The sequence below is a fragment of the Macrotis lagotis genome, chromosome X (assembly GCF_037893015.1).
Source record: "Macrotis lagotis isolate mMagLag1 chromosome X, bilby.v1.9.chrom.fasta, whole genome shotgun sequence".
NCBI lineage: Eukaryota > Metazoa > Chordata > Mammalia > Peramelemorphia > Peramelidae > Macrotis > Macrotis lagotis.
In genome coordinates, this window is record NC_133666.1 from 278,509,335 (window position 1) to 278,532,274 (window position 22,940).

Genomic DNA, 22,940 nt, shown 5'->3' on the forward strand with positions numbered 1-22,940 from the left:
TCATTCAAATTGTAGCTCTACTCCTTACTGCCTATGTAACCTTAAACAAAATACTTACCTATCTGGGCTTCAATTTCCTCTTCTATAAAATGAGGTGGTTGTAATACAAAGCATCTAAAGTACCTTCCAGTTCTTGATTTAATTTTCTTTGATCTTATAAATCCATAGTGTGCATTTCCAGTTCCAGAAGGAACTAATCCACTCAGCTTTGAAAATCCCACTCTGGGAGTTTTGCTTAGTAGCCAGAGAGTGCAATCTCAAAAAGCTCAATATATCTATTTAGTCCTAGACCAACGTATCTGGCCATATTTCACATCCCTGCTAATTGTCCATGTCCATATCCCTCCATTTACCACACTGCTGCTTATATGTAACTTTCCTTATTCTGGGATCAGTATCATATTAATATTACTATACCTGGAAAGGTGGTTGCCATATGACCTTATGTATCAAACCCTAGAGATTCTATTCTCTTTTGATCATTCTCTGGCATATATTGTCTTTTAGTACAATGTAAATATGTTTTGTCACTCTAAAGATACAGATTTAGGTCACATTGGGTGTCAAAGAAAGAAAAGGATAGATAATATAGTAGAAAAGGCAGTACGTATAGACAGTTATTGTTTGGTCATTTCAGTTGTATCTGACTTTGTGACCCTATTCAGGATTTTCTTGGCAAAAATACTGGAGTGATTTGCCATTTTCTTCTCCTACAGTTAATCACTAGAGACCCCAAAATCAGAGGAAGGTGATCACCTGGTCTTATTGGGAAATGATAGTGAAATCACAGGGAGAAACAATTATTCAGGTCAAACCAGAAGGAAAGAGAAACTATAAACATGTGAACTCAGGACCTTGGGTTTTTCTTATTTTATTTCCTTCTAGAATGATTGGTATCACTGCAAAGATCTTTGCTGGATATCTATAGCCTAAAGAAACTAAATGTAAAAGGATTCCCATGAAAAAGAATGCTATTTCTAGGGAAAAAAAACCTTCTAGGTATTTCTAGGAAAATACCTTCTCCAATTTGCTATATTTATTCCTAGAATGTTTTAATCACAGCTTGGTACTGTGTCCCATTAACCAAACCTTCATTCTAGAAGTCCATTAGTACACTTTTACATTTTTAAATAAAAAAAATTCCCATTGTAGTAAATCCCCTTTGCTTTCTAAAAAATGAAGCTTGATTCTGAGAGTACGTTCATGTTGGCTCTGAATTTCGATCATAAACATATGGTGCCTAGTCCAGCACTAACCAATTCTAGAATATGAATAATGACTTTAGTGGAAAAGCCTCAACTGATGAATGGTACTCTGAAAGGTATTATCTGTCAACATGTTATGTTGAGGAAGCCCACAGCACTCTGAGGTTGGAAAATGTCTCAAACCCTGTTCCAAAAATTGGGGGGGGGGGGCTTTGTATTTTTTCCTTTCTCCATAATTTTTATTATGTTTCAAGGGAAATTTAATCCATGTGTTTCTAATTCATCAAATAATGTTTTGTAAGAGTTATTTGATGTTCTGAAGTCTGATGAACCTCAACAGTCATTTTCCTCTAGTAGAAAGAATCCTATAGGATTCTCCAAGAATTGCATGAAACTGGGAAGATATGAAACATGGCTTTTTTTTAAAAAATAGGAGTATTTACCTATCTTTAAGTGCAATATTGTTTTTAGCAAAAAAAATGATTAGAAAAAATTCTGATGATAAGAAATCACTACTTTGGATTATGCAGAAATTATCTAAGACAAAAGAATGACTGAAAAGGAAGCTTCTAGTTTTTAGTATTCTAACTTGCAGACATATGCTCTTTATCACAGATGGTGCTATTATTTTTTTTACCTGACAAACTGGAGGTTGACTTTTTATGATGCCTATGTTTCAAATCAATAATAAGAATGTTAAAGTTCCATCCCACCTAAATTTTTTAAAAATATGAGTGGACAGAGTTCCCTATAATTCAAGGCATCACATATTTGGAAAAAAAACAAAAACAAAGACCTCATATAACATATATTGAGATAAAAGGGTAGCTAAGATGAAAGGACTTCTTTTGGCTAGAAAGCACATAGGATAGTTTCAATTTGTTAAAACTGTAGGTGTAGAAAATATTTCACCAGTATGAATAGAAGGATGTATCCTTTTTATCTTTTGAGAGTCAGTTGCAGTCGGAAATGCAGTCCCGGGGCTATAAAAACTGAAGCAATGTGGGAAACTTAATAGCAAGGTAATTAAGAATGAACCTCTTTAACCAAATTATAGTTTTGCTTTCCTGATGTATGCCAGGCTTTTGTTATTGCTTTCTCAAATAAGTCAGTGAATTGAGAAAGAGGAAATAACTCAAATTAACTTGTGTTTTGAACTCCATCAATCTGGTAAGTTGTAAGTCTTTCTGTGAAAGCAGAGTTTAATCAGGACAAGGAAAATTATTCATGCAAATTTTTTTCAAGTAGCACAGACTGACAACAAGAACAGGCAGAGTGCCAAGTACTGTTGACTGGAAGAGAGGGGGGAATGTTCTTAAATCCACAACTTGCTTTTAGTTGCTTTCTACAGAATACATACACTAGTGAAGAGTATGCTATAAATTGGAAGCCAAGATTAATATGTTAAGGCAAATTAAAGGATAAAAACCATGTGCCATCAATTGGAAGCCCTAGAAAGTCTCTAAAGTAGGTTGCCAAAATTATAAATATCCAATCTCTCTGGTTGTGGTTAAATATTTCACATATCACTAGTCTTTTCCCTTCCCCTGACATGTTGCCTTTGGCAAGGTGATGAAGTGCTATTAAGCCTTTTCCTGATGAGAAAGAAGGCACACAGTAGTCAAGTCAGTCAAAATCTAAGAACACAGGATTTCAAGTACAACCAAAGGCATCAAGAAGTGGCAGATCCCAAATGATCAGAGTTAGATGCTAAAAATCAGAACTGACTTTCATTACGAATCAGAAGACAAAAATACAAATCAAAATAATTCCAGGGTTGGTGGGTGGGTGAGTGCCCCCACAGGCATTGACATCTTGCACACATTACCAGCCCTTTGATATGGACATAATCTAGTTAAAATGGAACCGTATTAGGAAAGTCAAACAATTAATTGATCCAAGAAAGGTTGTTTCATGTTTTGTGTAAATCAAAGCTAAAAATTCATTTGAGGAACAGTGCTGTATTGTAGACTAAACACAATTTGGCATGAGTGTAGGGTTTGGTGTGGGTGTTAAAGTTGTCCTGAGCTACACATGGTCAGTAATCCTCAGCAGAAATGTTAACTCAATTTGTCAGTATTATCTTTATGTCAACAGTAATGCTTAAATATTTACAATAGGCATAGTACTCTGAGAGTTAGTAACACAAGATAAATTGGAAAAATGTTAACAAAATGGATGGTACTAATAGAAAGCCCTGGCACTACAGACTCTGATTTTATATACAACGGACTAGCCTGAAGGTGGGATTTTATTAGAATCTACGGTTTATAGGTTGCTCCAAAGTTTCTTTTTTTTTTAAAAAAAAAAGGCAAAACTTCAAAGAATAGAAGCATAATAATTAGTTTAGGGTTCTAATTGAACATAATGCAATCAATGTACAGATCTAACGTACAAGTTATATACTGCATGGTTACAAACCAACATAAATGAAATCATACAACTTGATTCTTTAGACATTCATGAAAAATGCTATACTCTCAAAATCTCAGAGATAACTAGCAGTTACCAGATTAAATCAGAAAATAAGAGTGGAATAGAAATTTGGAGGTATGGAGAAAAATATATACTTAGTCCTTTTTTCCCTCTGTTCTTCTACCACTTCTAGTACTCTAGTTTGTTGAAGAAAAGTCCATTTCAAGTCTTAAGGTCTTTATTTGGTATATTGTGCTCCTTGAAATAATATTGTTCTCTCTCGCTCTCTCGCTCTCTCTCTCACTCTCTCTCTCTCTCTGTCTCTGTCTCTCTCTCGCTCTCTCTCTCTCTCTCTCACTCTCTCTCTGTCTCTGTCTCTCTCTCTCTCTCTCTCTCTCTCGCTCTCTCTCTCTCTCTCACTCTCTCTCTCTCTGTCTCTGTCTCTCTCTCTCTCTCTCTCTCTCTCTCTCTCTGTGTGTGTGTGTGTGTGTGTGTGTATGTGTGTGTATAAAATATATAAATAGCTATAAATATATAAAACAAAAGGATGGTATGGAAAATAAATGAAAAGTGATACTACTATGATGTTCCAAGATTTTCCCCCCAATCCTCCAAAAGAAATGACACAAAAGATCTCCAACCAGAAATAGTGAACTTCAAGAAGATGAAAAGATCTGCCCAGAAAAATGGAGAAAGCATGAACCTGGGGTAACAAAGTTCATGAGAGAGAATAGAAAAAAATACTTATGACTATTTGGGGATGGGAGAAGTGGAAACATTCAAACAAAATCTTGAAATTAATTGGAGCCAGTAAAAATCACATGTTTGTTATCCACTGTCAAGGGAAAGTAAAAGTGATGGAATGAAATATGTTTGCATTCTACAGGACAACAGTAACTTCAAAACTGCCCTTCAAGATTAGTTCATTTAATTAGGACTATGTTTAAAGAGACTGGGGGTGGAGAGGGGGAAGGTAAGAAGAGAGAGAAAAAGGAGGGATTTACTTGAACAAGATTAGGCAAGGAAATCTCTCCCTTGTTCCTTCCCCCAACCAAAATGGATTGCAATATTTATCACCTTTCATGTTGTGACTTCTTTTTACATGGATTTTGTCACAGGATCAGCTCCATCTGTCAAAGGCATCCTGTAACACCTGTTTCTATAACATCTGTTTCCTGAAGGTTTCCAGTACATTGTTTTTGAATGATTCTTGTGCCCCACAAGCACTTCATCCCATATCAGATCCTCCTTCCTCTCCTCTCTAAATGGAGACCAACGACTGTCTTTTGTGTCTTTTTGTATCCCTAGGACTTAACACAGTGCCTAACACATAATAGGCTTTTAATAAACACTGATTGATTTTCCACCCCTTTTAGGCTGCTTATATGTCAATTACTCAACAAAAGCATGTTTATTAAGTGCCTGTGTCCCAGAAGCTGTGCTAGGTGCTAACAGAGAGAGAGGCAGAGACAGAGACAGAAACAGAGAAAGAAAGAAACAAAACTCAGATTAAATAGTATAAGAACACTGGCTTTAGAATCAAAGCATCTGTGTTTTTGAGTTTCTCTTTATGCACACTATATTATTGGAAATTCTCCCAAATAAACCTATGACTTAAGAACTACATGTATGATTATATATATATTTTGCAGATGAGGGAAATAGAGGCTCCAGCAAGTAAAGCAGTAATAGCTAGTATGTGTGAATTTGTGCAAGTTACTTAGTATCTCTGGTCCTCAGTTTCCACATATGCAAAATGACTGGCTTAGATTAGATGGACTCTAAAATTCCTTCCAAAGCTAGAGCTATAATCCTCCAATTGATGCATATAGGTGAGGAAGGAACCAGATAACCTTTTATCCGCTTACAACCTTTAATATCCCAAAGTATCATTGTATCATATCATATCAAACTATCATATCTTCAATATGTCCTTTTTCTTTTGTTCACTTATTCCCTCTTCCTTTCCTAGGCATTTAATTCATTGTAATGTTAAATGCCTATATTAAAGAGGTATGGAGAGGGGAACTAATAAGCATAAAAACTGCTATCACTGCTATCTCCTACAACTACTATGACAGAATCACTAAGATAAGAACAAAGCAGCAATATATTTTTTTATAAAAGAAAAACAACATTCCTATTAAGCATTTTAACCCAAACATAAGAGTTTTACCTTTAATTAAATTTGAAAATTCCCTAGAGATAAACATTTCTATCTAGGTTTTTCAAACTGAAAGGTGTATTTGAAAGGGTAGGATCACTGGAGATGTAACTGTCAGAGAAAGTAGTACCTTTCCAGAAATCCATTGTCTTATGCAGGGTACTGTGCTTGTTGGAAATCAATAGTTAAAAAAACTGTTTTTCAAAAAAAAAGTACAAAATGAAAAATGAGGAGTTTTTTCTAAGCAATTAGCCTGTCAAACATCACTACCAAAGCAATGAAGAGTAAGAAGTGATACCTTCTCATAGTCTTGGAAGTATATCTCTGTTCCCTAACAACAGTTTTTCAATACTTCAAAGGACCTGTAATATCAATGATGTGAGAAAGGTAATGTGGTATGGTAGAAAGAGTATGGACTTGGAGAAGAGGAGAAAATTTGTCTTACACACATCACTGATTCTTTTTATCTAACTAACCAAGGGCAAGTTAAATGAGATAATGCATGCAAAATGCTTTGCAAATCTCAAAGCACTACATAAATACTAGCTATTAATACTTTACCTACTGGAGTCTCTGTTGCCTCATCTGTAAAATGGGATTAATCATTCATGTTGTACTTAAGTTAAAGGATTTTTCTGAATTTTCAATAATGCACTGTGCATAAAGTATTTTGCAAGCCTAAACCAGAAGTCATTATGTAGATGCCCTTCACTAGAATAGATCTAAATTTAATCATACTTCTCATACTATGTAATTCTTATCCATATCTTGAAATGAATGTTCATAAAAGGAGTCACTCAATAGGATGGAACCTTTTCTCTAAGATTTCTAACATCCTTTAGATCATAATAAACTGCTTGAGCTCCCTTTCTGTTATCCCTTACTCTGACACTATGATGACCCTACATCCTATTCCAATCATACAGGATATAAATGGTATATTTTATGGCAATGCATGTCAGTATCTTTTCTGCCACTCAAATATTTAGAAAGTTATCTAGTGTATTGAGATATTAAGGGATTTGCCCAGGGTAACATAATACATCAAAGGCAGAATTTGAACCCAATGCTTACCATATATTTAAGTGTTTAAGAAAGGATTGTTGATTAATAGATTCCTGATGCCAGGGCTAGCTTTTCACTATATCATATTGCCCCTCTCGGACAGTGAGATCACAAATGTGTTACCAAAAGTTCCCTATATCAATGAAACCTAAGGTCTGTTTAAAAGGTGGGGAGCACTTTTTAATACCACACCTTGAGTTCAAATCATCACTGGCAATAAACTGCAACCTATTCCTACCCAGTATTTACTTGAATAACATATTTCTCAGAAAACCCTTTCTCTACAACCTCATGGCTACCACCTTACTTAAGATTCTCTTCACCTCTTGTCTAGATTATCGTTGCAGCCTCCTAATTGATCTCTCAGCACCAATCTTTCCCTGCTTCAGCCTCTCCTACACAATGCTGTCAAAGGAATTTTTCTTGAGGGTGAAACTGCCTATGTGTCTCTCCTACTCCTTCAACTTCAATGGCTTTCTACTGACTCTAGAATAAAATAAGAATTTCTTCATCTTTTAAAGAACATTGACCTCAACCTATCTTCCCAGTCTCAGTGAGCATCACTCCCTTTTCACCACACACATAGAACTTCATCTCTATTCCTTTGCCCAGGCACATCCCTATGCCTGGAATATATTACCCCTTTTTTTGTTTTATTTTTAATAATTATTTTAACTTTAATTTGGTATTTTCTACATTATTTACTCTGTCTTTTATTTGTGAAATCAAGGAAGCATTTCCACAATATAGTTTAATGAAAAATGATCACACAAGAAACTGCAAATCTATTATATATAACTTGCTATTCTTTTAAATATATAATAAATTTATCACATACATTTTTTCTCTTTTTTTCCCTTCCCTCTCACAGTATATTATCAACTGTCACTGAAAATAGATAAGAGGGTCTAATTATTAATAAGGAATCTGTCATCTATTTGAACTCTACAGCTAAACTCTATAGCTCTCCAAAATGTTTATCTCTGTTTTTGTGTCATATCAGATCAAAAATATCTTGTTAGTTCCCTTACCAAGAAATATTTTATGATCTTCACAGCTCTATGGGAGATGCTTTACTGGAGGAGATCTTAAAAGGTTCTTAAAAGGATCTTTAAAAAGATCTGGAGCTGGATGGAACCTCTTTAGTTTACAAATGAGAAATTGAGGGGTTTTGTGATTAACAAATAATAAGCACAGTAGAAGTTTCTTTTCTCATTTTCAGTATTTTTAAAATCACTATTAAATTTTATTTTATATTTATAGAATAAAACAAGTATTTTTATGACATATTAAAATATAAAAGATGATTACTCATGCAACTGCAAATCTACTATGTAATTTGCTTTTCTTTTTAAATATACAAGAAAATTATCATGTAAATTTCTTTTATTTTTTCCCTCCCCCCACCCTAGAGATGACTACTATTAGACACAAATAGATAGATATGTAAAATTACTCTATATTTATTTATATTTATAAGTTCTTTCTCTGGATGCAGATAGCATCTTTCTTCATATGTCCTTTTTAGTTAATTTGGGCTTTTATAATAGTCAAAATAACTTATTTGTTCAAAATCATTCTTAAAATAATACTGTTACTATTACATACAGTGTTCTCTTGGTTCTGCTCATTTCACTCTTCATTGTTTTGTGCAAGTCTTTCCATGTTTTTCTAAGATTACTGAGCTCATTATTTCCTATAACACAGTAGTTTTCCATCACAACATATACCACATCATGTTCAATCATTCCACAATTCATGGGCATCCCTATAATTTCCAGTTTTTTTTGCCACCACAAAGAGAACTACTATAAACATATTAGAACATTTAGTCTATTTGATTAGAAATATCATTTTACACAGTTGGAATTTCAATTCTCTACAACTTTCACTTGTTTCTTTTTTAATTGTAAAAATATGGTCAGCTCTGGAAAATCATTTTTAAAAAGTTCTCTGGACTTCCGAATCATATGAACAACAAGATGGAGGACTAGCATTTTCTCTGACCCTTATGACCTCTAAAACTTCTCCAAAACAGATATTAAGTGCCAAAGATAAAATAGCTCCAGCTGTCTCCATGGTTTAGGAAAATCAGGATCCAAAAGAAAGTTAAAAAAACCCTATGAAATGACACTCACTGACCCTGAGCTCACTCAGCATCCCTCCCCAACCTCCCACACTACATGAAGGCTTCACTATCAAACCCAAGGGAAAACAGGCTTGCAACCTCTTTGTGGTAGCTTACAGACCCCAATTCTAGGCTGCTGAAGTTTGGGTCATTACAAACAGACATCTTGGCCACAGCCCTTCAGAAGCAAAATCTTATAGAGGATTGACAAACCCATAGCACCAGTCTGCAATTCTATAAACTCTAGGAGTCTGACCCGAGAACTAAGGAACAAATGGAGTGAACAGGTCAGGGTATCATTGAGGAGTAGGGAAGTGGGGTGAGGATGCAGGCAGCAGTACTCCACTAAGCCTGAGATAAAGACCACAGAATCCAGTTGGAATGTTATGACTGCCCAAAAATCACCTCGGGCAGAGGTGCAGAAATAGGAGGAGGCTGAGTTGCTATGAGATCTAGTCTCCAAGGAAAAAAAGTGAATAGAAGAATATCAGTAAAAAGGCTAGAATAAAAAACTGTTCCCTTCTCATTTTTTTGTAAAAAGGATACCCTCAAAATGTTGTTGTCATAAAGAATTTTTTAAAAAAGAAAAGGAAGTGTCCCATGAATTGATAGTTGTATCTCAATCATGTGTTTTTGGCAGTATTGTTTATGGGGGTTTTTTTTGATCATTCAGTCTTTTCCTTTCCCGTTTTTTATATTTGTTATTTTCTTTCCAGTTTCACTGATGAAAGCTAAAGATTCTGACTGGCATTTATTTCTTGCTTTCTTGTTTTGTGTTCCAGTCATTTTGTTCATGTCCAACTCTTCTATCACCCCACTTAGAATTTTCTTGGCAAGATATTAGAGTGGTCTAACATTTCCTTCTCCACCTCATTTTACATTTAAAGAAAACTGAGGTAAACATAATTAAGTGACTTAACCAGGGTCACCCAGCTAATATCTGAGGCTAAATTTGAAATCAGGTCTTGCTGACTCCAGGTCTCAAGCTCTATCCAATGGGCCACCTTGCTATCCATTTTATTGTTTACAAAGCATTTTATATTTGACCCATAGAACAACCCTGTGAAGTAGTTGCTTTTATTATTCCAATTTTGTAGATGAGGAATCTCATACTAAGAGATGTTGTATGATTTGCACAGGATCACACAGCTAATAAACAATGGAAGTAGGATTCAAATTCAGATCTTTCCAACTCCAAGACCAACACACAATTGACTGATTGACCACTGATTGACCATTATTAATCTAACTTCAAATGCCAAGCTTTCTGAAGAACTGTTTTTCTTTCTACTGTTCTTAATTGTTTATGATGTGAACTTTTTATAATTTTTGCTCATCCACTATCTCAAAATATCATGAATAACTTTACTTTTAAAACTTATATTTCCTTGATAGCCCTGTCTCTCTGGTCACTAAAGATATTTTTGTGTTCTTTAGGTCTCTTCTTTGTGGTATATGATACAACTAGATGGTGCAGTAAATAGAGTTCCAGGTTCAGAATCAAAAACTCATCTTCTTAGTTCAAGTCCAGCTTCAGAAACTTAGTAGTTATGTGACCCTGGGCAAATCAGTTAATTCTCTTAACCTCATCTAGAAAATGAGGTGGAAAAGGAAATAGCAAATCACTCCAGTTTCTTTGCCAAGAAAATTGCAAAAGGAATCATGAAGAGTCACAAGGTCATGGCTGGACAGCAACAATTAAAAACTTTAGTCCTTGTCAATGTTTTCCTTTATCAATTTGCCATTTCTATCACCCATAACTTGTTTGAATGGATCAGATTGGCATTGATATAATTTTACTTAGAGTCTTCTAATTTTTATACTTTCTTCTAACTTGGTATTGATTTTGACTTTTCCCCTATGAAATCTATATTCTGGTTGCACACAACTAACTCTAATACAGGTTCCCAAATCCATAACCAGTCAATTCCTATCTGTTAAGACATAGGTAACTTCTATTTTTGCTAAGCTTTTCATGTCTAGCAAATTCTAAATCTCTTCTTAAAGAAAAAAATCCATAAAATCCATGAAAATCCCGATTAAACTAAAAATGTTCAGCATCCTTCACTTCTATTTGCTCCTCTCCATATCCAACTTAGAATTGAAACCAGTGAGTTTTAAAGCAGTATGTTGACTTAGCTTATAAATTATCTTCATATAACTTTTTCATAGTTCTTTACTTCTAAAATATGCTTGTGCACAATCTACAAATATCTTGACTATGATCTCTTTTCCTTATGTTTCTTATGAAGACTATAAGGTGAGCTAAATGTCTCATGGAATAATGTTTATTGATTCCTTTAAATGAAAAAAATTCCATTAAATTTCATTACCTCCTCTGTTTGTTTCTCCAAGGACATGGAAGCTGTGAGTCATGCTTCCATCCTGTTGAAACTCTCTGAAAACTTCTGTTTTTATTTTTGCCAAGGATGAGATTTTTTGACATGGATTAGTGTTTCTAGTAATATATCAACTCATTGATCTTTGGGAAAGGAGTTCATGTATAGACTGTTAAATTAATCTTTCCATATTGCCTCAGATCTGTGATAATACCTACAAGCCCCTTATCCTACCACTCTGATTCTGTCACTGAACGGAGACCAAGAATCATTCTGTATTTGTTTTTGTCTTAGAGGCTACCACAACCAAAGAATTTGTCACCAAGTGGTCAAGGCAAGCATCTTGGGAGAACTAGTAGAATCCACTAGTATTGACTTCAAAAAACTAGGGTCACCACTATGCCAAGACAAGGCAAGATAAATACTCTACAAATATTTAGTTTCATAGGAACTAAAGTTGGTTAAGATCCATAAGAATAGAGCTAGAAGGACCTCAAGACTATCATCATCATCATCATCCCATCATCATTGCTAATATATATATATATATATATATATATATATATATATATATATATATATATATATATATATATCGAGAGAGAGAGAGAGAGAGAACACCTTAAGGTTTGCAGACCTCTTTTTTTTAATAAATGAGAAAATTTATTAAGCACTTACTCTGTCAAGGACTGGAGGTACAGTTAGAAAAAAAGGAGAAAGTCCATGCTCTCAGAGAGCTCACAATATAACTGAAGACAACATATAAAGAACAGTTTACCTGCAAGGAAGATGAGGGCCCCAGAAATCCCAAGGACACAGATAGAAGGAGACAGGCAATACTCAGACGTCTATAGGGTATACCAGCAGGCCAGATGGCAGTGTATGAGGACTGTATTTGGGGGGGGGGAGGTGTCTGGAGGCAACAGCTATTAGAAAAAAACACCAAGACCCAAAGGGCTCAAGCAATATTTTTATGTTAATATTTTACGATCATATGTTATGATCTTAAATGTTATAATCCCCGTCTTACAGATGAGGAAACAGGTTCAGAAAAGTAAGTGACATGGGGCAGCTAGATGGTGCAGTGGATAGAGCATCGGCCTTGGAGTCAGGAGTACCTGGGTTCAAATCCTGTCTCAGACACTTAATAATTACCTAGCTGTGTGGCCTTGGGCAAACCCCATTGCCTTGCAAAAAGAAAAAGAAAAAAGAAAAGTGAGTGACTAACTCAAAGCCATGCAGCCAGAGGCATAAGCAGAATGCATATTCAGACCCCTCCTCACTCCAAATCTTGTCCTCTGTCCACTACAAAATCCTCCTTAGAAAATTAATTACAAGATTAATTACAATCACTCACAAAACCCCAGAACAAAGACAGTAGCTGGGCACTGTTATGTCAAGCCTGAGCAGGGAGCTGACAAGCACACCATTGCAGCAAAAATCAGTCCATTTACAAGCAAATTAAGTATCCAATGTGTGCCTAGGTCCTGGGAGTATCATGAAAGGTACTGATTTCAACTACTATTCTAACGGGGGATCCCATATAAAGACAATTTCATACCATAAAGAGAGTTACAAGATAAATTGAAGATAATCACAGAAGGAAAGTATTAGCATTAAGAAGAGTCAGGAAAGGCTTATTTTAGAGGATGGAATTTTGTTATAACTGTTCATCCTTTATTTTCAAAGATGACCAATGACATCATGGGGTGATATCTTGACTTGCATATAAATTGGATTTAAGTGAGACAAAGTTACACAAAGTTATCAGTCTTGCTTTCTCTTCCAGAGACCTAGAAATTCAGTGGCATGACAAAAATCAAGAGGACTAGTAATGGTCCAAGATCCAGTGGATGATTTTGGTTGCTTCATTGATCAAGCTCTAAGTACTCCATGGCACCTGTTTCAAATTGCCTTCATGGACATTGGAATAAATTATTCTTATTCATCCATTCCCCTGGGGGAAGTCTTTACATATTTGGAGTAAATATTCCTTAACTAACAGATTTGTGTCAGTCACCTCAATCTAATTGGAAAGCAAAATTTTATCTTAGAATTGAAGAAGCTAGTAATGTCAAGAGGTAGTGATGAAGAGATAGAGAATTTTAAGCATGGGAGATAGTGAAAATGCATGGAGTCGGGAGTTGGAGAAAGGAACAACAAAAAGGCCCTTGTCACTGGATCAAAGAGTATTGGACTTGGAGGAAGAAAAGTTATAAGAAAATTGGAAAAATAAGGAGACAAGACATGAAGGGCATTCTATGCTATACAGAGGATTTTATATTTGATCTGTAGGGGATATAGAAACACCAAAATTTATTAAATATGGATGACAAGGTAAGTCCTACACTTCAGGAAAATCATTTTGCTATCTGACTGGAAAATGGACTAATGGGGGTGAGGAGAGAATCGGGGCAAGCAAAACAAATAGGTTATTACAATAGTCTAGGTATGAGATAATGAAACCTACCAATGTGGTAGCAGTGTCAGAGAACAAAAGAGGGCATATGTGAACATTTTATGAAAGTAGATTTAACAGTTCTTAAACACAATTATATCTGTATAACTTGTATCAGATCACTGTCATGGGGAGAGGGAGGAAAGGAGGTAGAAAATGTGGAACTCAAAAGTTTACAAAAAGATGAATGTTGAAAACTATATTTGGATGTAAATGAAAAATAAAATAAAATAACCTTCAAAAAGTAGAATTACTAGGAAATGGCAAAAGATAGGGCAGTGAGAGAGAGTGAGGAGTTGAGTATGACCACCTAGGCTGACAACCCAGGTGAGGCGGGGAATCTGCACCCAACTGAATCAATGCTGTTTTCTTCTTGAGTATTCTTTCCGAGCTATCATTCGTAAATCCTCTTTCTTCTAGTTAGAAGGTCTACAACTATCTCATTTCAATTCAATCTGTTTTAGACCTGGCCCAGAATATAAGTCATCATAAATAAGAATGGATCAGAATGATATCATGGTTGACCTTATTGTTAAAGTGGAAAAAGAGCAATTTGGAGAAAGATAAATCTTAGGAACCAAGAGGGCCTAATTAGGAAACTCTGAATCCTATGGCCAGTATGCTACTGCTAGCAATTTTGGTGAATCCATATCCTTCAAACCTTGTCAATGGAACAGGGAGACCCTATTGACCCTATGGAATTAGGAATGTCTATAAACATTCAGCAACTAGAGACAGATGAGAATATATTCTCTCCTCCCCTTCCCTATCCTTAACATGTCCAGTGTTCTCAATGAATCTGCATTTGAGCTTAAGGAAATAATTTTGGTCTTTGTAGCTGTAGTAGGCCTGGGCCCTCCCTTAAAAATGTGAATTGAATACGTCTGCCAGTGACATCAGGGGAAACCAAGCAACCTGCAAATTTCCATGGTATCCTCCAGCTTCATCTTCCCAGCACCAAAAGTGGCCAGAGCACTGCTGGTACAGTGGATAGAGCACTGGTCTAGGAGTTGGAATTTATCCTCTAACATTTACTAGCTATGTGATCTTGGGCAAATCACTTAACCCTGATTGCCTGACATCCAATCCATCTCCAAGTGGTCCTGATTCCTATCTAACCACTGGACTCAGATGGCTCTGGAGGAGAAAGGGAGGCTAGTGATTTAACATAGCACCCCCCACACTCAAATACAGTTCCTGTGCTTGTCATGGCATCACCTCCCTGATATGATGATTTTCTTTGAAAAATGGGCAAGCATTATTATAAATTGAATATGATGGATAATACCATCCATATCCAGAGAAGAAATTATGGATTTTAAATTCAGAACAAAGTATACTATCTTCAATTTTTAAGTCTTCTATGATATTATGTTGGGTTTTTTCCTCTTTAAGGTTTTTTCTGTTTAGATTTGATTCTTCTTTCACAACATAATTAATATGTATCTATGTTTGGCATGGTTATACATGTATAGCCTATATTAGATTGCTTTCTGTCAGGGGGGAGAGGGAGGGAGAAAAATGTAAAACTCAAAACCTTTCAAAACATGATTGTTGAAAATGACCATTGCAAATAGTTGGGAAAATAAATGAAATATTTTTAATGTAAATTGGGGATTGCTTTAGAATTATGCAGAATAGAACACTTCTGTGGCATTTAGATGATTAATAACTATCTATGCAAACTTTGTTGAGAATATTTAGGGTGATGGATTGGGTAAGGAATTTGAAAGGCCAATACTTGAGCTTCCCTAGGACCTCAAAAACTTCTAGAAATGGAGATGTGGAAAAATGCAACCCACTTTATTTGTTAAGGATAGGGGAGGAAGAGGAGAGATATTTTAAAAGGAAAGCTCTTCTGCTCTCTTTTTATAACTATAATCTCTTCTCTCTGTGTCTTTGTACCTCTGTATCTCTGTGATTCTGTGTTTCTCTGTGTCTGTCTTTCTCTCTCTCTCTCTGTCTGTCTGTCTGTCTCTCTCTCTCTCTCTCTCTCTCTCTCTCTCTCCCCCCCCCCCGAAGAGAAGGGCTAGCAAAGTGAGCTCTAGGTGCCAACCCAACCACAACAGAACTGATACCCTAATTCACACATAGCACTTAAAAACTATTTACCTCCTTTATGAGCAGAAGCTACCGCCTCTGGCAACTAGATGACACAGTAGTTAGAGTGGAGGGCCTGGAGTCAAGATGTAGTTATTGATTGTCCTTCATTTTTGAAGAAGACCATGACATCAGGAAGGTGATGCCATAATATGCACATGGATTGGATTTAAGTGAAGTGGTGCTGTGCTAAGTCACCAGTCTCACTTTCTCCTCCTGAGCCATCTGGGTCCAGTGGCCAGATATGAATCAGGCTGACTAGAGATGGCCCTGAATGGGCCAGTTTTACATATTTAGTCATACCTTGGTACTCCTCAGCTTCAGAACTCCTCAAACTCAGAATTCGTTACATTTTGACAAGAAAAAATGTTTCAGCACTCAGCTCTTGCTAGAACTTGTTTGAGTCACAAAACCATCCCACAAGAAAAAATGTTTTCTCTTGTCTCTTGCTTGCTACTTGATCAAGAAAATTCTATGGACAAAGTCATGTGAAGTTGGACATGATTGAATGCCTGAGCAACAACAATGGGCCTTAAACATAAGATATAGAATATATGTGTTTGTAAAACATAAGACACAGAAATATATGTGTTTGTAAAACTTTATTCTAGAGATGTAGAAAATCAGAGAATTAGAACTGAAGCAAAAAAGAGAACTAATAAATTCTGAATGCAAACTGAAATATATTTTTCACCTTACTTTTCTTGCCTTTTTTGCAACATGGCTAATAAGATTTCACATGTATATCAGATATATTGTTTTCTTTCACAATAGGTGGAGGAGGAAGAGGGACAGAGAATTTGAAACTCAAAAAATTTTCCAAAGAATGTGTTTTTTAAAACAAATAAATAATGAATTTTGGCAGGGAGAGAACTGAAAGGGACCCCAGAAGTCATCCAGTCCAACTCCCTCATGAACAAACATAGGTGAAATGACTTTTTCCAAATTATCTAGCTAGTGAATGGAAGACTGTAGATTCCAACTCAGGTGTTCTCAATCTAATTCTAACATTCTTCCCATTTTCCATGCTACCTCTATTCCCTAAGACTATGCCACAAGAGTGGTTCAATACTAAAATTCTCCTATAAGAAAATTTTACCTTCCTCAAATCTATTTTCTTTGTGTTCCAATGAGCATAGTTATCCTTTACTGGCAACTTTCATAATTGGTACACATTATACAAGATCATTTCATTGCCCATCTCACATTTCTGATGAGTTTTCAGCCTTCTGTCCTCTAGAATTGTGGGAAGCATCCTTGGAGATCATAAGATCATTGAGCCATAAAATTTAGAACTGGAAGGGACCTTCAAGGAAAGAGAGGGAAGGGAAGGAAATAGACATTTATTTAATAGCACCTATTATGTAGTAGGCCTTACACTAAGCACTTTTTATAATTACTATCCCATTTGATCCTCACAACAACCCTGGAAAGTAGATGCTATTATTATTCCTATTTTATGGTTGGAGAAACTGAGTCACATTGCTCCAGGTCACATAGCTAATAAGCACCTGAGGCTGAACTCAGGACTTCCTGACTCCAAGTCTCTACTTATAGCTGAGGAAATTGAGACTGAGAAAGAATAAGATATTTATTCTCATTCAGATAATATGTAGTAGAAATGGGATTTGAACCTAGGTCTTCTGATTTTAAGTCTAGTGATCTTTCCACTATACTGTCCTACCTCCCCAGTCATCTTTTATTTTGAAAATAAGAAGATTAAGTTTCAGAAAAGTAAGGCGATTTAGCCAAAGTCACATAAATAGTAAATTGCAGATTTGGGATTCTATTTTATCACCATGCCATATATGTATGCTGTCTATATGATTTCCACCTCCCATTCATAAGTCAATTTATAAATCTATAAACATTTATTACATGCTCACAATATGAGAGGCACGAGGTTAGAAAGTTCAGGTTTTAAATAAATGCAAAAGTATAGTTCCCAACCCTATAATAGTTTATATCCTCAAAGAAGAGAAAAAAACACAAATAATTATTATACATACAAGAGATTTACAGGGTAAATTAGAGCTAATCTCAGAGGGAAGGCACAATCAGTATTGGAGGGACTTGGAAAGGTCTCTTTTAGAAACATTCAACTTTCATAATATACTAGTCCCTTTTCCTTACTTTTTCACATATTCTATTAGCTAAATCCTGTGAGAATTCATGGGCAACTACAGTGACACAGTCCATGGAGTGACAGGCCTGGAGTCAGGAGTTCAGGAGTTCAATTCTGGACTTAGACATTTGCTACCTGTATAACCTTGGGCAAGTCATTTTACCTTGTTTATCTCAAATTCCTTCATTTGTAAAATAAACTGGAGAAGAAAATGGCAAACCACTCCAATATCATTGCCAATAAAAACGCAAATAGAGTAAATAAAGAGTTGGACAGAAATTAAACACCTGAATAACATTGAGAATCCATACCAAAAATGCTCAAATTAATGCCACTGGTTAAATGAAGAATTTGTTTGATGAGTCCCTGCCTGGAAGAGATAGAAAATATTTGTATTAGTCATACCATCATCATTTTTAACTCCTATATCTCTCTTGGAGCTAATAGTCAATCTACTCAATTTAATCAGACAAAATGCATTTATTAAGTGTTTCTTACATATTAGGCAATGAGTATATAGAAATTAAAGTGAGAACTTCCCTACTCTCAAGGAGTTTATATTATATTATGGGAAATATGTTCACAGATAAGTAATGTAATTAAAAATACATACAAAATAAATATATAGTATTTAAAGTGGGAAAACAACTAGAAGAAATCAAGAAAGGCATTTTGAAGGATGCCTGAAAATATGTCTTTATCTATAAGAAGCTTAGTGGATAGTGCAGTGGACTTGTAGTTAGAAAGACATGAGTTTGAATCCTGCCTCACACATTTACAACCTGTGTGACCTGGGGAAGTCACTTAAGCTCATTCAATGTCCTCATCTATAAAATGGGAATAAAAATCTTACCTACTTAAGAGAATTATTAATAAGATCAAATAAGATAACACATCTAAAGTACTTTACAAATGTTATGGGGGTATCTAAATGTGAGTTATTACTATCTTACCTTTAAAAGTAATCCTAGAATTCAGGGAAGCATGGAAGGATTTGCATGAACTGATGCTGGGCAAGATGAGCAGAGCCAGAAAACATTGTATACCCTGACAGCAACACGGGGATGATGATCAACTTTGATGGACTTCCTCATTCCATTAGTGCAATAAGCAGGGACAATTTTGGGGTATCTGCAATGGAGAATACCATCTGTATCCAGAGAAAGAATTGTGGAGTTTGAACAAAGACCTCAACTTTGAAGGGAAAAAAAGTTATCTTATTATGTAATTTTGCTATCTCTTATACTTTATTTTTCTTCCTTAAGGATATGCTTTCTCTCTCCACATTTAACTTAGATCAATGTATACCATGGAAACAATGTAAAGACTAACAGACTAACCTTCTGGGGGGAGGGAAGCAAAAATAGGGAGGAAATTGTAAAACTCAAAATAAAATCTTTCTTAAAAATTAATAAGATAAATTTAAAGAAAAAGAAGTAATCCCCAGGTCTGCTATTAGTAGCTATTTCGTCTTAAAGAAATCCAGTTTCCTTAAAACTACCATTGTAGATTAATTCTTTTAAAGATAACTCTCTCTGGGTGAGAAAGTAACAATATGAGAAATATATAAGGAAGGAATTATATTCTATACTCTTTCCTCCACCCTCATTCAAAATAGATTGCAACTATTTTTACCTCCCATGTTATGATTCCTTTTTTAAATGAATTTTGCCTCCATCTACCACTTCTGTTAAAGTAATCCCATAACATCTGTTTCCTGAAGAATTGTAGGAGGATGGCACTTGTTTTTGAATGATTCTGTTGTACCAATACCCTTACATTTAGCAGCAGAAACACCCCTCCCCCTTCCTTTCCAAATCTCCCAGTATAGTTGCTAATCAAGTCTCATGGAAGAGTGTGGAAAAGCATTGGCTTTGGAGTCAAAAGACTCAGGTTCAAATCCCATCTCTGTCATATCTCTACTATGTGAAAAGTATTATGTAAATCAGTGAAATAAAATAAATTGATCCATCCCTAATCTCAAGGAATTTATTCTACTCCTCAGTTTCTTCATCTGTAAAATGAAGAGTTTAACCTAGACAATCTCTAATGCATCTTCTAAAATTATGGTTCTAGGATCAATGTATTATCCATCCTTCATTTTCAAAGAGGTCCAGTGACATCATGGGGTGGTGTTTGACCTGCCCATGAACTGGATGTAAGTGAAATAGAGCTGCACAAAATCATCAGTCTTACTCTTCCAGAATCATCAAAGTCCATTGGCAAGACAAAAGTCAAGCAATTGACAATGACCTGGGATGCAGTGGATGGCCTTGGCATCTTTGATGGCCAAGCAAGCTCTCTAAACACTGCATAGCATCTGCTTCAGCTACCTTCATGACCATTGTAAGTCATTGCTCTCATCCATCCATTCTGCCAGGAGATGTCTTCACATGCTTGTGGTACACATCCCCCCTAACTCACCAACAAATTTAAGCCCTATTGATTACCCTTAACCTGATTTATACTAAGGACTGGTATATGACTACTGCATGCTATAGCTTCTTGGAGTCACAGATGAGAACTGAGTGACAAATGGCCACTAAATGTAGATAAGTAGCCTTGAAAAGGCCATCTCAGAAGTGCTAGTCCTCTCTGAATACCCCCATATATCCACAAGCAAAAGAAATAAAGAAGAAACTGAATGACTCTTTTGCTGTCTATAGGATAAGATAAGGGATAGATACTGAACTCAGAATTTCACTGGTATAGAAAATTCCATAGTGAAGAGAATCCCTCCACTCATATAGGTCAGCACTATCTCTAAAACCTATAGTGTTAAAGATGGACCTAGAACACTGAGAAGGCAAGTGACTTACCTGCACTCACATAGACTATATGAGCCAAAGGTAGAATTTAAATACAAGTCTCAATGACTTGTAGACCAGCTATCACTCTCTCTCTCTCTCTCTCTCTCTCTCTCTCTCTCTCTCTCTCTCTCTCTCTCTCTCTCTCTCTCTCATTACCTCTCTTCATCCATACTTCAGTATCTCAATAAATAAAACTGTAAAACTGATAGTTACTTGGGTTATTTGTTTTGAGAATAGTTCTTTCAAATCTTAATGTACTAAAGAGATGTTAAATTGCTGTTGTTATTATTGGTGGTGGCAGTAAATTAGTGATTTTATTAAACTAGTTTAGATAATTGGGTCACTTTTATTTCAATAGCTCACTTTTCAAAAAATAGCTGCAAAACATATTTGGGATACCAAATAGATCTCAAATGTAATAGAAGGAATTTTGGAAACTATCCTTGATATTTTGAAGGGAAAAAACAGGATCTAAAACTGATTTATTTCTCAGGGTATAGACTTTTTACCATCCTTATTTAACTGGGAGTTTATAGACCTGCTGTATGGTAGAATATTTGTCTGCATTTAATTAAAAAAAAAAAGAAATTACCTGGATTTGACCATTTTCTTTAAAGGACATCATGAAACCAAGTTTCAAAAGTAGATGGGGGCAGCTAGGTGGTGCAGTGGATAGAGTATCAGCCCTGGAGTCAGGAGGACCTGAGTTCAAATCTGGTCTCAGACATATAATAAATGCCTAGCTGTGTGACCTTGAGCAAACCACTTAACCCCACTGCCTTGTAAAAACTAAAATAACAAAAAGCAAAAAAAAAAAAAAGAAAGTGGATAAAATCTCATCTCATCTTTGAGTTGCCTTTCAAACATTGAATCTTTTGCTACACGCTCTATTATCTATTCGTATTTCCAACCTGTGATATTTGACTCCTGTTTGTGTAATTTCCATCTCTTGTTCACAAGTCTTTTCCCATTACAATCCCTCCATTCAGAATAAGGTATGTCTTTTAATTGTCAGGAAGAACTTTGTGTGAACAAGGCAGCATGATAGTATTCTGCTAGAAATTTGCAAATTCATGACACTTTGGAGAATATCACAACTGAATGAGCATAAGTGAAACTTCATGTGAAAACTTCTAAAGTTTTTTCATCAAAAGAATGGAAATATTTCATTGATCAACAGTAATAAATACATAGAACTGATGAAACTACCAGAAGCTGGAACTATTTTACATAGCTTAGTATAAATGACTAAGGAAAACCAATAGGATCATACAAAGGTATGTGCTTGTTTTGACATATTTGCTTTATAAACAGTTCTTTCTCACAGATATAAAAACTGAACAAAATGCAACATTCAAGGAAATCCAATAGGGAGAACTTACCTTGAATTAATGTGAGTCATATGTATTTAAACAAAGTAATGACACACAACTTTATGAAAAGCAAAGATATATAAGTCAGTCTAAAAATAAATTGAATAAGGTTACCATTAAAAGGAGATTTGCTTTCCAATTTCATTGGTATGATAATGAAGAATATTTGGAATTGGAGGGGAAAATGTAGGCTAGTAAAAATATAAGAGAATTGAGATTTTATCATTTCAATGTATTGACTTTTAAGTAACTTTTTAATAAAACTCAATATAATCATTTCAATATTAATGCAGAAATATTATGAGAAGAATGTAGTATAGAGGAGAAAGGGAAAGAGGAAAGAAAGATAGGAAGATAAAGATAAAAAACAGAGAGAAAAGGATATTAGGCCTCCTTTACAGTGTGGTAATTCAATGAATGCTCTAATTAAATATGAATTACCATAAAATAATAGTTCATATTTGCATAATACTTTCTGATTTACAAGAACTTTCCTCCCAAGAATCCTATGTAATAGCACAAGTTTTATTGTACCCATTTTACAAATAGGATCTGAGGTTTAGAAAGCTTAAATGACTAACCCATACTCAGGGAGTTCAAGCCAAAACTTAAGTTTGGTTCTTCTATTACAATGAGTTACCTTTTATGCCTAGGATACTTTACCACATTATATTTTAGGCTTATGTTACTTAAGGAAGACTCAAAGAAAAGTTTTCATTTTCAGGAACTTTTGAAAGCAATTAATCTATGCTTCCATT

At 35.2% G+C, this 22,940-nt stretch overlaps 1 long non-coding RNA gene across 1 annotated transcript; it reads right to left on the minus strand.

Annotated features, from left to right (window-relative positions):
- Positions 1–16,992: 16,992 nt before the first annotated feature.
- LOC141497041 (uncharacterized) lies at positions 16,993–19,142 on the minus strand. Its single transcript, XR_012471220.1, has 3 exons — positions 18,953–19,142; positions 18,311–18,369; positions 16,993–17,180 (listed from the first exon to the last, which is right to left on the minus strand). It is a non-coding gene; the product is annotated as an uncharacterized LOC141497041 (long non-coding RNA).
- Positions 19,143–22,940: the final 3,798 nt, after the last annotated feature.